Source organism: Gorilla gorilla, chromosome 2 (assembly GCF_029281585.2).
Source record: "Gorilla gorilla gorilla isolate KB3781 chromosome 2, NHGRI_mGorGor1-v2.1_pri, whole genome shotgun sequence".
Classification (NCBI taxonomy): domain Eukaryota; kingdom Metazoa; phylum Chordata; class Mammalia; order Primates; family Hominidae; genus Gorilla; species Gorilla gorilla.
In genome coordinates this window covers 90,165,067-90,180,400 of record NC_086017.1, presented here as the reverse complement: position 1 = coordinate 90,180,400, position 15,334 = coordinate 90,165,067, and the positions used below count along the sequence as shown (strand labels likewise).

The 15,334-nt window shown below is 34.0% G+C and overlaps 1 pseudogene; it reads right to left on the bottom strand.

Annotated features, from left to right (window-relative positions):
• LOC134757976 (oxysterol-binding protein-related protein 9-like) overlaps nucleotides 1–3,932 on the bottom strand; it is a 36,212-nt pseudogene extending 32,280 nt beyond the window's left edge.
• Between the last annotated feature and the right edge of the window lie 11,402 nt (nucleotides 3,933–15,334).

Genomic DNA, 15,334 nt, shown 5'->3' with positions numbered 1-15,334 from the left:
AGACAAAGAAATGCATGAGATGTAAAGATTTTTAAAAAAGAACAAATATCCATAATGTATGAATAATTGTGATATGTTTACTTGGAAATTTGACAATATTTTCTGCTGAAATTATTTTAACAGAGTTTTGGATAAAGACAAAATATTTAAAATTCTTACATTTCAGTAGATTTAACAAGACATATTTTAACTGCCTGTATAGAGATAAAAGTTTATTAAATTAATAAGCATAAGGCTTTTTGCAATTTGACATAGGGCCTGTCACAGACAGGTGATACAACTTCAAACACAAAAAATTAAAGGACATTATTCTATTTTCTTATGAAATTTAGAAAATTGAGGGTGCAAATCTTTGATTAAAAATTTAAAAAATTCACGTATGCTCTTAGATAGCTAAGGCTTGTGAAAATGCTATTTTCTGTAAAAGTCCAGTATAAGGAGCACAGCACAATAGAATATTAAATGTGAAATTGTAGTTAGATAACTTTTTCTTGTGTTCCAGCTGAAGTATAATATAAAACAAAAATTGGACTTTTTTTTTTTTTTTTTTTTGAGACAGAGTCTCACACTGTTGCCAGGGCTGGAGTGCAATGGCCTGATCTCGGCTCAAGGCAACCTCCACCTCCTGGGTTCAAGCGATTCTCTTGCCTCAGCCTCCCAAGTAGCTGCGATTACAGGTGCCCACCACCACGCCTGGCTAATTTTTTGTATTTTTAGTAGAGACCAGGTTTCACTATGTCGGCCAGGCTTGTCTTGAACTCCTGACCTCATGATCAGCCCGCCTTGGCCTCCCAAAGGGCTGGAATTACAGGTGTGAGCCCCTGCGCCTGGCCAAAAATTGGACTTTTAGGAAAAATACATTTTATTGTTTTGAGTGATAGAAAGATATATCATATTTTTAATTATAATACATTAATAAAAATATGCATTAATGATACTAAATAAGTTAGACAAAAAGATTGTTTCACAATTTTGATAATAAAGTATATCATTAGTGTAAAAATACTGTATTAATATTAAAATGTACCTTTCTTCAGTTTTAACATATCTGAATTAAGGATGTACCTTACAATAAATAGTATATCAGGATTAAATCTCTCGAATTTGAAATGTAAGTTACTCTTAAGGTCTGAATATTTGTGTCCTCCAACATTCATATGTTGAAATTCTAACTCCTAAGGTGATAATATTAGGAAGGTGAAACTTGTAGGATTTGATTAGGTTATGAGGGCAGAGCCTTCACAAAGGGGATTAGTGAGTACCCTCACGAGAGAGGCTAAAGAACACCAGCTCTTTCCACCATGTGAGAAGACATCTTCTCTGACTGAGAAAGAGGGCCTTCACCAGACACTCAATCCCAATCTCCAGAAATGTGAAAAATAAATTTATGTTGTCTGTAATATACTCATTTAATGGTATTCATTATAGTGAACAGACTAAGACAATTACTATGAATAGTAAAATAGTTATATATGTCTCATGTAAATTAAGCGTGAGAACATTACTCATGTTGTGAATCACCTGTGTCTTTCGATGCAGTTTCCTTCTTCTCCCTTAGTACAACAAACATTAACAAAAATCTTACTATGGAGTTGATCATTTTCTCTCTTTGGTTATAGTTTTATTATGTCTTAATATGTATACCCCCAAAACACATAGTTTTTTTTATTGTATGATTTTTAACTTTATAAAATGTTTTCACAATTTCTGTATTTTTTCACTTCATAATCTGTTTCTGAAATTCACCTATGTGGCTGCCTATAACAGTAGTAAAATAATTTTCACTTCTAAATTATACTCCAGCTTATGAGTACACAGCATGTGTTCATTTACCTACCCACAGACACTTGTTTTACTTTTTTTTTTATGGAATCATAAAACCCTGCTACTGATGTTTTCCACTTCGCTGCTGTTGTGCACATTCTCTGAGCTGTACCACATTGAAATTTCTGGATAGTAAGTAAATATTCTTTCAATGTTTGAAAGAGTGATAAATATCTTCAGAATGAATTTACAAATGTAGACAGATGTCATTAGGGTATAAGTTATCTGTAGCTTTTTATTCTTATAAATATTTGGTATTCGCTGATATTTTGTTGCAAGTTTTCATATATTAACAATTTTGAGCACTCTACCACTCTTTTTAAAAATTTCTAGCGCAACTGTATCTGCTGTGTTCCAGTTGCTTCATTCTCTGTGTATTTTGGGTAATATTCTTTAGTCAATTTCATGAGTTGCAGATATCTTCTCTCCATGCACGGCTTGTCTTCTGCTTACTTTATCTTATCACCTGATTAAAAGTCTAGTAAGACATTTTAATGTAAAATTCATCAATATTTTCCACGATAGTTTGTACTGTCCAAATATTATAAATTTACATATTATTTAAATATATGTCATATTCCAGCTTTCTTGGTTTGGTGAACCAGGAGTTTGAATATGGGCTAAGGAAATACTTCACATCATTGGACAGAAAATTTACCTATTTGCATTGAAATGTAGCACAGCTATTTTATTTTTTAATGGAGGAGTCTTTTTCTGCAAACAATTCCTACAGGGGAAACAAAAAGATTAGTTTTGGAGAACAGACATTTCTATGTCTTAAACTTTGATTACCCATGAAGGAACTAAATCTTCTAATAAAAATGTCCTTTGTACCCTTGGGGAGCTGCATACATGTTTAGAGAAGGCCTAATTCAGGTATTTTCCTGTGTCTCACTAAGCCTTTGAATGACTGAGTAAAAAATAACTATTTTATGGGTCTCCTTTGTAAGTGAATTTAAGGATTTTAGGGACTATGTATTTTAAGTAATGATTATGGATTTGAATTTACTGCAGATGTGATTGTTGTTGAACCTTTCATACCTACATGGTTTATCAGAATTGTTGAAAAACAATATTCATTTTATTGAAGGTAATACAAGAATAAACCTGACAAAAAATAATAATAGACAACTAACATTAAAATAGAAATACTTAGGAGCTTATTAGCTTAGTCTACAGATGAACAAATTATAGAAAAGAACTTGAAATAGATAAAGAACTTTTAAAACCATTCAGGTGGTAAATGCTAATTAAGCTATCTAAAGAAAGTAAAAATTTTAAAAAATTGGAATGAAGCTAAAATAAAATACAAGTATGTAAAATTTCAAAGGATTGTAAAAATGTTATTTATAGTGATAACTAAAATATGATAAATATATTTAATACTTTAGAGCTAAAAAATTAAGAATAAATTCAAACATATATCAAAACTAAAAATTTAAATTCAGAAAGAAACTCAGAAATGAAAATCAACATGAACTGGAACTTTCATACACTGCTGGTGAAAATGTAATTCAGGACGGCTCATCTATTTAGACGTGTACTTACCATACAATTCATCAATCCGACTCCTAGATATTTATCCGAGTGAGATGGAAACATATATCTAGGTAACTGGACATATGTTTGGTACAAGACTGTTACAAAACTTTGTTTTGGCTTTATTCATAATATTCCTTAACTGTAACAAAACCCAAATGCCTAAAAATAGGTAAATGGTTAAACAAACGGTGGTTTTATTTAAACAATGTACACATTCCCAGCAACAAACACTGAACAAACCACTGATACAAGCAGCAACATAGATTAATTTTAAAAAAGGAATGCTGACCAAAGGAAGCCAGACATAAAACAAGTCTACTGAATAATTATATGCATATTAATCTCTAGAAAAGACAGATAAGCAGTGACAGAACGTTGGTAAAAAAATGACTGAAGCCATGAATTTGGAAGAGGGTAGAAAATTTGCCACACAAAGGAAAAATGACACTTTTGAGGAAGACGAAAATATTCTATGCCTAAATTCAAGTTGCTCTTATACTCTTGTTGAAAATCCTAACTCACAAGTTTGTATCAGTAGGAAGGCGAGGTTTTGGGGAGGTGCCCATGTCGTGAGGGCAGACTCCTTATGAATGCAACTAGTGTTCTTATAAAAGAGGCCCCAGAAAGCTTATTCACTCTTGCCGCCATGTGAGGTTGTAGCAAGATGGTGCTTTCTGTGAACTGGGAAGCCAGCCCTCATCAGACAGTGAATCTGCTGGCAACTTGAACTTGGACTTCTGGCTTGGTCTGTTTTGTGTTGTTATTAAGAAACAAAAGAGTGACTACAGTCAATGGTAACTTAATTGTACATTTAAAATAACTAAAAGAGTATAGTTAGGTTGTTTGTAACACAAAGGATAATGCTTGAGGGGATGGATATGTCGTTCTCCATGATATGGTTATTTTACATTGCAGGCCTGTATCAAAACGTCTCATGTAACCCATAAGTATATACACCTACTATGTACCCATAAAAATTAAAAATGAAAAAACGGAAAAAAAATACCTGAGGCTAGACAATTTATAAAGGAAAGAGTTATATTTAACTCATGGTTCTGCAGGCTATACAAGAAGCATGGCGCCAGCATATTCTCAGCTTCTAGTGAGGGCTTTTGTCTTACATCAACACATGGTACAAAAGATTAAAGACGAAGCAGGCATACACTGAAAGAGACCAAACCCAAAGGATGTCTTGGGTTTATAAAAACTCTAGAACTAGTTCATTCCCCTATGAACCAATCCAGTCTTGTGAGAGTGATAACTCATTACCCTGAGAAGGGCACCTGAGTGAATCATTAGCGGTCTGCCTCCACAACCTAAACACCTCCCACCAGGCCCTACCATCCAACACTGTCACATTGGGGATCAAATTTTAACATGAGATTTGGTGGGAATCAACAAAGCATATCCAAATTACAGCAACATGCTGGCCTCCAAAACTGTAAGAAACAAATTTCTGTTGTTTATAGGCTACCCAGTTTATGATATTTGGTTATAGGAACTCAAACAGATTAAGGCAATATTTTTGTGCGAATTTTATTTAAAGTATCCCAGAATATTATATGCTACGTTACTGAATCAATATCACACTATTACCTTTTTGAAATAATAATGTACCTAGCAAGAGTTCAGCAAATATTTAGTGACCTAATCTACAAAATGACATTGTTTTGGCATCTTCAACAAATAAGTCATTTTAATTTCTGCTATTATAACTTATTTTTTATTATACATGTTTTCCACTCCTACTTTACCATTATATTTATCCACTAGGTCATCAGTTGACCAGGCCTATGTTACTATTATATTTTACATTCAATATTCAAGCTTACATTCAATAATGTGAGCTTGGACAACAGATGACTTAGTGGATAAATATAATGGTAAAATGAGAGTGTAAAATATGATTAATAGCAAAATAAGTTATAATAGCAGAAATTAAAATGACTTATTTGTTGATGACAAAGAGATAGCCAATCTCTTAGCCAGTTGCCACAATAACAATACTAGCAATTATCATTGATGATGTACACACTATAAACTAGATACTATGCTGGGCACTTTGCATGTATCATAATAGTAGTAAAATAATGACATGTAATATTATTAATATTAACACAAATACTAGCAAAAATCATATAATAATATAATATGTAATGGTAATGGTAGTTCTAAATACTTTACATATAGTAATACATTTAATTTTTACCATAAGCCTGTATATCAAGCACTATTATTACTGCCCGATTTGTAGATTAGGACACTAAAATAGAGAAGAGCTAACCACCTTGCTCAAAGTCACATAAAAAATAAATGATAGAGCCAGATCCATATCTACTTTCTACCTTCAGACTGTTCTTAACCATTACACTACAAGCCAGAGTTATTGAGAAGTATTTACAGTATAGCATAGTATTTACACTTCATGTGCAGTTGAGGAATCTATCCTCTGAGAGGTAAAGTAATTTGTACACAAGTCAAAAGTGGTGAGTTAGGACCTGAATCTTTATTTCTCTGACTCAGTAACTGTGTTGTTTTTGCTGTGTTACATTATGAGACATATACAATATTGAATCAAATGTTAACCTTGTTGTATTTCAAAATATTAATAAATATTTGCTGAACTCTTGCTATGTACTTAGAACTCTACTAGATGTTGTGAAAAAGACATATGAATGAAAAAGTAATAAATAAAATAAACTTATTTCAGGAAATCTCCTGAGCAGCAAGCCAAGAAGCAGTAACAGGTTTGAGACAGTAAATAGTATGGGATAATATATTATGAAGTACTAAATAGTGTGGTGCCAACTGTACACACAGGAGAAGAACAGAGGAGAAAGAAATCCATGAGAGACTCAGCAGTCGGGAAAGGCATTATAGGAGGAATCAGGATCTAGGTGGACCCAGAAAAATGGTGTAGATGTTGACGGGTGGATAGGCAAACCAAATCCACCCCAAATGAGGAGGAAATGTCAAGCAATTCAGAATGAGAAAGACAGTTGTCAGAAACAAGGAGGATTCTTATTTATTTAGAGTAGAATTTTAAAATTATTTAAAAAAGAGTAAGAAATCTTGAGTATGTTGCTCAGAGGCAAATAAATGGAAATAAACAAACATTTAAAAGCCAGAAAAGGAATTCAATGTATTTGTTGCAAAAACTAGAAAATTACTAAGATCTTTGTACAGAGAATTTGCATATAGTAATAATCAATAAGTTAAAGTTATTAAATATAACTTTATTTTTAATATATATATTGATTTAATGTATAATATTTATATTATATGTTATTTAAATATTATATATTGATTTTGTACAAACTCATGGAGCAAATTCTCTGGTCTCTGTTAGCTACTAATTATATAAATTTGAAACAGAATGAGGAAAGACTCAATTAGGCTCTTTTTCTACCAAATCAAAATATAAGAGATAACCGCTATGTTAAAAATGTCTTTAGCTGGACCACTGTTAGATTCAGAGTTTCTCAGTTTTTACAGATGTGCATATGTATTTTATTATCTTCTAATCAATTACTGGGATATGCTCAAACTTAAGAGACTTCATCTAAAAAGACCACAATTTGTTGTTTGTTAAATATTATGTATAACTTTCTCCGTTAATCAAACTTTTTCCAGTAGCTCTTTTTATAGAAAAATAACTCATCAGACATAGAATGCTGAAAAATTCGATTTTCCATTGATATTACATATACACTAAGGAACAGAAACAAACTGGACAAGTTCATTTTTTTTTTTCCTAATGCCATTGCTTTGGTTCCACTGGGAGTGTCACTGAAATGATCATTAATTTCTTACCCGGGAGCTGAAAATACAGGAAGTTATCAAACTCAAGTCATTTTCATGAAAGTTAGAATCAGATATAAGAAAACCAGCATGGCTTTAAGTACAGTTGGCTTATTTTGGCATATTTGTTTCATTCATTAGAGAAGTCTGCTAAAATAGACGTCGCAGGATTTTTTTTTCAGATTGTACAGTTGTCCTATTTCGAAGCCTTTGTTTTTAAAGAAGTGCAGCTGTTTCATAAACGCCTATGTCTAGTCACAAGAGGATGTTGTGATCCTATGGACAGATGAGGTAAACGCCTTTACTATCAAGGAAACAAGTAGTTGCACATGGCCTATAGTTGGTGATGTCTGTTTGTGCAGGGCATCACAAGAATATGTAGTTGTCTAGGAGGAGGGAAAAGGACGGGCTCTTCTGTGTGAATGATTTGTGAAACACCATACCAGTGATGCCTGCTCAGTTCTAACTCTTGAAAACAGTAGTACTTCAAGCTACATATGAAAATGCGGGAAGAGTTTCCAAAACGAGAAGGGTTTATGCACATGACAGCTGGAGGTTATATAGCCAGTGGAGTTAACCAGGGTCATTGCTAAAGGGGGCCAAGGTCATGTCAAGAGGGAAACAAAAGAAGGTTAATTTCAAAGAATGAGCTGTGGACCATAATTTAGTCATATGTCTTGAAAAATCAGACGCAAAGGAGAAATGAAGTGCAAGAATAACATTGAGAAAGTGATTTATAACTATGATAGTAAACGAGGAATATACAGTATACTTTTATTTTTTAAATTTTTAATTATTATGGATACATAATAGTTGTACATATTTGTGAGGTATATATAATATTTTGATATAAGCACACAATATGTAATGATCAAATCAGTGTAATTGGGGTATCTATCACCTTTAGCCTTATTATTTCCTTGTGTTAGGAACATTACAACTCTGCTCTTTTAGCTATTTTAAAATATACAATAAATTGTTGTTGACTACAGTGATCCTTTTGTGCCACTAGACACTAGAAGGATAACTTTAACATCATCCAGATGCATATAACTTCTTTCAGTAACCATATTCTCCCGAACAAACTCTGCAATGCTTTATACAAAAGTCTAGACTTATTGCACAGTTTGTTCAGGAGGATGTGGCTAATGAAATAAGTTATTTGCATCTGGATGATATTAAAGTGATCCTGTGATTCTAACAGAAGAGTTATAGAAGTCAATTTCGTTGACAGGGCATACAGCTGTCACTGTATAGTAAGAGATGGACAAACAACACACTTCTTTATGTTAAAGGCAAGTGTATTCAATGGAAAAGCAACTTTTCCTGAGAGGTAAGAGGCACTTTGTCCCAGCCCTATTTAGCAGCATCAGTTGGTTATCAGCAAAGATAACCTCAGAATGGCATGTGTGTTCTTCCTGTGGTGGCCCTGCAAAGGAACTGTTACTGAATACCAAGAAAGTGCTACAATTCAAAGGGACTATTAAACGAAAGTTCTGGTCAATTGAGCTGGCTCTTTGGCTAGGGAAATTATAAGTTTATGCGTAGTTTAATAAAATAAGGTTAACCAAAAAATAATAATAATAGGTTTAACCTTGGTAGGTGTAGAATCTTGCTCTCACTTCAGCAGAGTGTACCACTGAGAAGAACAATAACTAGGCACAGGGAAATAACACAAGCATGTAGTTATGACAGACTGATGTTAACTCTGCCTTTGGTAATGCCATGTAGTCTTGTCAAGAGCCGTAGTCATCTCTAGTCTCATTTAACTTATACAATTTAAATTGTACAAAATATTTTTCTTTTATTTATGTAATTATAGATGCTGTAAAATCACATTTTAAACATGAACATTTTATGTCATAAAATACAGTATATATTTTAGGTTCATACACACATTTTATTATTCAAGTTCTTATACTCAAATTATTAAAATTATAATTTTAGGAGGACTTAAGGGGATTTTTGAAGGTAACATTGATAACGTAAATTTTCTTTTTATCTTTAACTTCAGAAATCAGCCCTTGCACAAGACGCAACTTCAATGTAATGAGAAAAAGAAAACCCATTTGGCAATTCAGGAAGATACCGAGAGTGGCCAGGTATGAATCCAGGGACTGCCCACTTTCAGTCTTTTTGGGGGACCACATGTGCTGGAGGTTACAATGCTTAAGCTGTTAACCGACCTAAATTACCTCATCAAACTTTTATCATTCACTCATTCAAAATATATAGCTATGTGTGCACACCCTGTGCTAAGCCATTCCAGATATTGGAAGTACAATATTATCCTGCATTCCTGAAAGGCAATGTATATTAAATAAGAAACAAATATCAAATAACAAGAAGTGTTATGATGGAAAATGAAGGATGGTATGGCAGCAGGTTGGCCAGAGAAGGTTTTTTTCAGGTGATTAAATCTGAGTTAGGATCTGAATAAAATGAAGAAGTGAGCCGTATAACTATATCCAATGAAGAGTATTCTAAGCAGAGGAAACCAGAACTGCGAAGACTGCAAACCTGTGAATAACAGACAGCCTCTGCAGCTGTAGTATCATGAGGGAGGCTCCGAGAGGCAGAAACTGAAATCCCCCAACACCAAAAAATTCAGAGACCAGAACATGAACAATCATGTAGTCATTTTAACTGCTATGGATTGAAATGTGACCTCTTCCCAAACCCTCCCAAAAATATGCTGAAGTACTCCAGAATGTGATCTTGTTTGTAAATAGTGACATTGCAATAGAATTGGTTAAGAAGTGGTCATACCGGAGTAAGACAAACTCCTAACCCATCATGACTGGTGTCCTTATGAGAAGATGAACATGGGAAGACACAGAGCCACACACGGGAGAACCATGCATCAATGGTGGCCGAGCTTGGAATTGTGCAGCTGCAAACCAAGAAAAACAAAATATTACCAGCACACAACCAGAAGCTAGTTACAGGAAAAAAGAAAAGTGAGGGGGATGGGGGTTCCCCTATAGGTTTCTGAGGGAACGTGGACCTACTGACACCTTGACTGCAGATTTCTAGCATCTAGACCAGACCCATGAGACAATAAATTTCTATTGTTTTGGGTCACCCAATTTGTGGTATCTTGTTAAAGCAAACTTAGGAAACTAATAGAGCAGCTTTTTTGTTGGTTGGTGTCCTTATAAGAAGGACTTTATTTTTTAGTTTTTTGGTGGACTTTATGTTTTAGTGGACTTTATTTTTTAGAGCAGTTTTAGGTTCACAGGAAAACCAGGTGGGAAGTATGGAGTCCCATATATGTCCTGTCCCCCTGCACCCACAGAATGCCATACTATCAACATCCTGCATCAGAGTGATATATTTGTCACAATCAATTACGATGTGGTGACACATCACTATCACTCCAAGTTCATAGTTTCCAAAGGAGATCACTTTTGGTGTTGTTTATTCAGGGGTTTAAACGAATGTATGATGACATGTACCCACAATTACGGTATCATAAAGAGTTGTTTTACTGCCCTAAAAAGCCTCTGGGCTCCAATTGTTCATCCTTCTTTCCTTCCTAACACCTGAAAAACACCGAACTGTTTGCTGTCTCCGAAGTTTTGCCTTTTCCAGAAGTCCATATAGTTGGAATTATACAGTATGTAGCTGTAATGGACTAAACTGTGTCTTGCCGAAATTCAGACATCGAAGCCCTAACCCCCAATATGACTGTATTTGGAAGCAGGTCCTTTAAGTAGGTAATTGGGCTTAAATAGAGTTATAAGTGTGGGGACCTAATTCAGTATGACTGGTGGGCTTATAAGAAGAGAAAGATACACCAGGGATGTGCACACACAGAGAAAAGGGTAAGGACAAAGTGAGAAGGTACCATCTGCCATTCAAGGAGGGGGGTGCTCAGGAGTAACTAAACCTGCCAACACCTTGGACTTCCAGCCTCCATAGCTGTGAAATAAACTTGTTGTTTAAGCCACCCAGTTGGTGGTATTTTGTTGTGGCAGCCCTAGCAGACTTCAAATGGAGCATCTCTAATCTGAATATGTGAAATCCAAAATGCTTCAAAATCTGAAACTTTTTGAGAGCTGACACGGCACCACAAGTGGAAACTTCCACACGTAAGCACTTAACACAAACTTTGCTTCATGTGCAAAATGATTTAAAGTATTGAATAAAATGACTTTCAGCATATTGGTGTAAGGTGTATATGAAACATAAATAAATATGTTTAGAATTGAGTCCCTTCTCCAAGATAGTTCACTATGTATATGAAAATATTCCCAAATCCAAAAATGTGTGAAATCTAAAATATGTCTGGTTCCAAGCATTTAGATAAGGGATACTCAACCTGTAATGCAATGTCGCGTTTTCAGATTGGATTCTTTCACTTAGAAATACATTTAAGGTTTGTCTATGTCTTCTCTTAACTTGAAAACTCATTTCTTTTTAGAACTAAATAATATTCCATTGTTTGGATGTATCACAGTTCATTCATCTATTCACTTACTGAAGGATATCTTGGTTGCTTCCAGCTTTCAAAAGTTCTATAAATAAAGCTGCTAAAAAACAGTTATGTGCAGGTTTTTTTGTGTGTGGACATAAGTTTCAACTAATTTGCATAAATGTCAAGGAGTGTGATTTCTGGATTGTATGGTGAATATGTTTAAATTTGTAAGAAACTACCAACTGTTTCTGAACATGGATGTACAATTTGTCATTCCCACCAGAAACTAAGATTTCCTGTTTCTCTACATCCTTACCAAGGTTTTCTCTTGGCAGCATTTTGAATTTTTCCATTCTTATATAGGTGCAGTAAAATCAATTGTGGTTTTGATTTGCAATTCTCAATTGACATATAATGTTGAATATCCTTTTATATGCTTATTTGCCATCTGTACATCATCTTTGGTAAGGTGTTACCTTTGTCTTTCATGTTGTCTGTGATGAGAACATACTGAAGGGATTTTGGAAACAAAAACATGTCTTATTTCAACCTTAAAGTGTCATTTGAAACAATGTATGACAAAGTCACTTGAGTGGGAAGAAGGAAGAGAGTGTCAAAAGAATCAGTACAGAAATTATTTCTCCATCTTGGAAGCTGCTGTTATAATCCAGATGGCTTGTTCTGGGATGGTAAGACTGGAAATGAGTAAAAGTGGTAAGGTTTGATTATAAATATAAATACGTATTCTACACAGAAAGCTGATCACTTCTAACAATTTTGTTTGTATGTATTCATACAAACCATACACACATGCACACACAGACATAAAACAGAATTTGTGATTAGATGAGATGTGTCAAGTGAGAGAAAGAAAGCACTCAAAGATAAATGATGGCTAAAATTTTGGTCTAAACAACTGGAAGATTGTTGGTGCTATTTACTGTGTTGCAAAAAAAATGTGTTATGAGCAGGTTTAAGAGTAAAAGTCAACATGATTTATTTGAGATTTGACCCACTTTTTAATTTTTCACCTCCAGTCAGTGTTGCTTGGGAAATATGGGTTAAAGATGTACTTGCTTACCGTAGCTGAGAACTAAAGAGTAACATGTAAACAATTTCTCATATTGGTTTATAATTTTGTATTCATGATATGGTCATAACAAAGCATCATCACCCACAAAAGTATGAATATTGTTGGTGGAATGAATACTTATTCAGAATAAATCTCCTTCACAACATTTCTCAATGGTACTTTTGACATTTGAGATCAGATAATTATTGTAGTGGGGTGCTGTCCTATATGCCGTAGGATGTTTAACTGCATCTCTAACCTCTACATTCTACATACCAGAACACCTCATGCCAGTTACAGCAATTAAAATTATCTAGATATTTCCAGATAACTCAGGGCTGAGGACAAACACTTGAGCACAGGAGTCTGAGAGCTGCAGCTCTATGGTAAAATGGAATGATTTAAAAGTTATTCCAAAACTATGATTTTCAATTTGTTTTATAAGAAATTCTAAAGTGCCAAGGAACAACTATGGAAAGGAAAGAAACACAGTCTGAGTGGATAGAACTTAAAGAACAATTAAGTATTAATTAATAATATATTAGTCTTCCTGGTAATGTTTTTTGTTGTTGTTGTTGTTTTGTTTTTGTTTGTTGTTGTTGTTGTTGTTGTGAGACAGGGTCTTCCTCTGTCACTTAGGTTGGAGTGCAGTGGTGTGACCTTGGCTCACTGCAGCCTGGAACTCCTGGGCTCAGGTAATCCTCCCACCTCAGCCTCCCTAGTAGCTGGGCCTATAGGTGCAAGCCACCACACTGGGCTGTTTTTTGTATCTGTTGTTAGAGACGAAGTCTCTATGTGGCCTAGGCTGATCTCCAACTCCCGGGCTCAAATGATCCTCCCGCTGGGTCTCCCAAAGTGTTGCGATTACAGGAGTCAGCCACTGCGCCCCATCCCAGCAAGATTTTATTTGAAAAAAGTGTTTCACATTCAGGCATTAAAAAATGTAGAAAGTCATGTAAAATTAAGAATCAGACCAACACTTTACCACATATCTGCAATAAACCAGAGTCGAAGGAGAAATACACAAACACAAACTAAACTATAACTATTTGATATTTACCTAATATTACAAAAAACAAAAATTAAGTATTTTTAGTTCCCCATAAGATTTAAGATACCATGCGAATTTGTGTGAGAAAAGCCATAATGAAAGAAGAAATGCACATTTTTCTGTTTTAAAGGTTCATGTTAAAAGATAATGGTAGTTAAATAAATTGTGTCATCATAACAGAAATTACATTTGACTAAAAATTTCCACAAATTGAAAATAGAAACTTAGATAAGAATGTTTTAAATACAATTATTAATGTTTTAATATAATTATGAAAAATATGTTTTAATATAATTATTATTAGAGTAGCCAGAAATTTTAATAATGTTGAAAGATATCTTTAAAAACAGAAAATAATGAAAATAATCAAAGTTAAAATGAAGACTCAGGATTTCAGTAAGCTCAGAAAAAATCCAAAGGATAAGAAGATTTAAAAATAGTCTATATGGCATTTTTGGAGTTAATAAAATGATATATTTTCAAAGTTATTTTTGAGGAATGGATATTATTTTATTATATAAAAATAATGTTGATATTTATTTACAGCTAAAAGGAAAAAGGCAATGATAATAAAAATAAGGTATATTATTTATACATCTTTTTATGTAAAACATACGCTAAATTATTTGAGGTTATGATATTTAATTTATGGGTTCGTGAGAAAGGAAAGGGAACCAGAAATCATCTACGTAGGTTTCATGGCCAAGGCAGCATTGATTTTTCCCCTTTAGAACACAAACTTAGCTCTTGTTGAACTACTAGGCAGTATTTCAGACAATCTGTTAGTTATTGAAGATTTTTCCAGGTTCATGATTCAGATTTCCCATCTATGATTCTCTTTATATCCATATTCTTCATAGTACATTATTAAACACAACTCAGTTTGCCATATTACAGCTTCTGCTTTTCCATATTTCTACAGCTTCAAGCATCACGCTTATTTTATTCCATTTCTCACATCTTCAGCCAAACTTGTCATGTACTCAAATCCTTCAGAAGAAATAGATGATGGATTACATTAAGTGACTCTGAGGAACAGCGGAATTGTGCAGCCGGAATACAAATTTTTCAGCATTTAGGTTGGGTACCCACCTAGACTGATTCGTTTAGGTTGGGTACCCACCTAGACTGATTCGTTTAGGTTGGGTACCCACCTAGACTGTTTCGTTTAGGTTGGGTACCCACCTAGACTGTTTCGTTTAGGTTGGGTACCCACCTAGACTGACTCAGGTGTGTTTGGAGTACAACTTCGTAAGGGCAAAGTATAGTGCTTCTATATAGAACTCTTCAGAACTGTATGGTAAGATTCAGACTCCTGACAAGAGGGGAGAGAAAGTGAAAGCCACCAAAATTCTATTATCAATAAAAACAAAGTGATCTCTCATAATCAGTTTTATAAGGAAATTCTGTCAAAATTTAAATAAGTGAAAGCTTCTTGAAAAGTTTTAAACATGTTAATCATCTAACCAGAGCGTTAGGTAATCACATTGTTGTATATTGAATATTTTAACAGCTTTATTGCTATATAAATCATATGCCATAATATTCTTCTTTATAAAGTGTACAGTTGTGGCCAGGTGCAGTGGCTCACGCCTGTAATTCCAGCACTTTGGGAGGCCAAGGT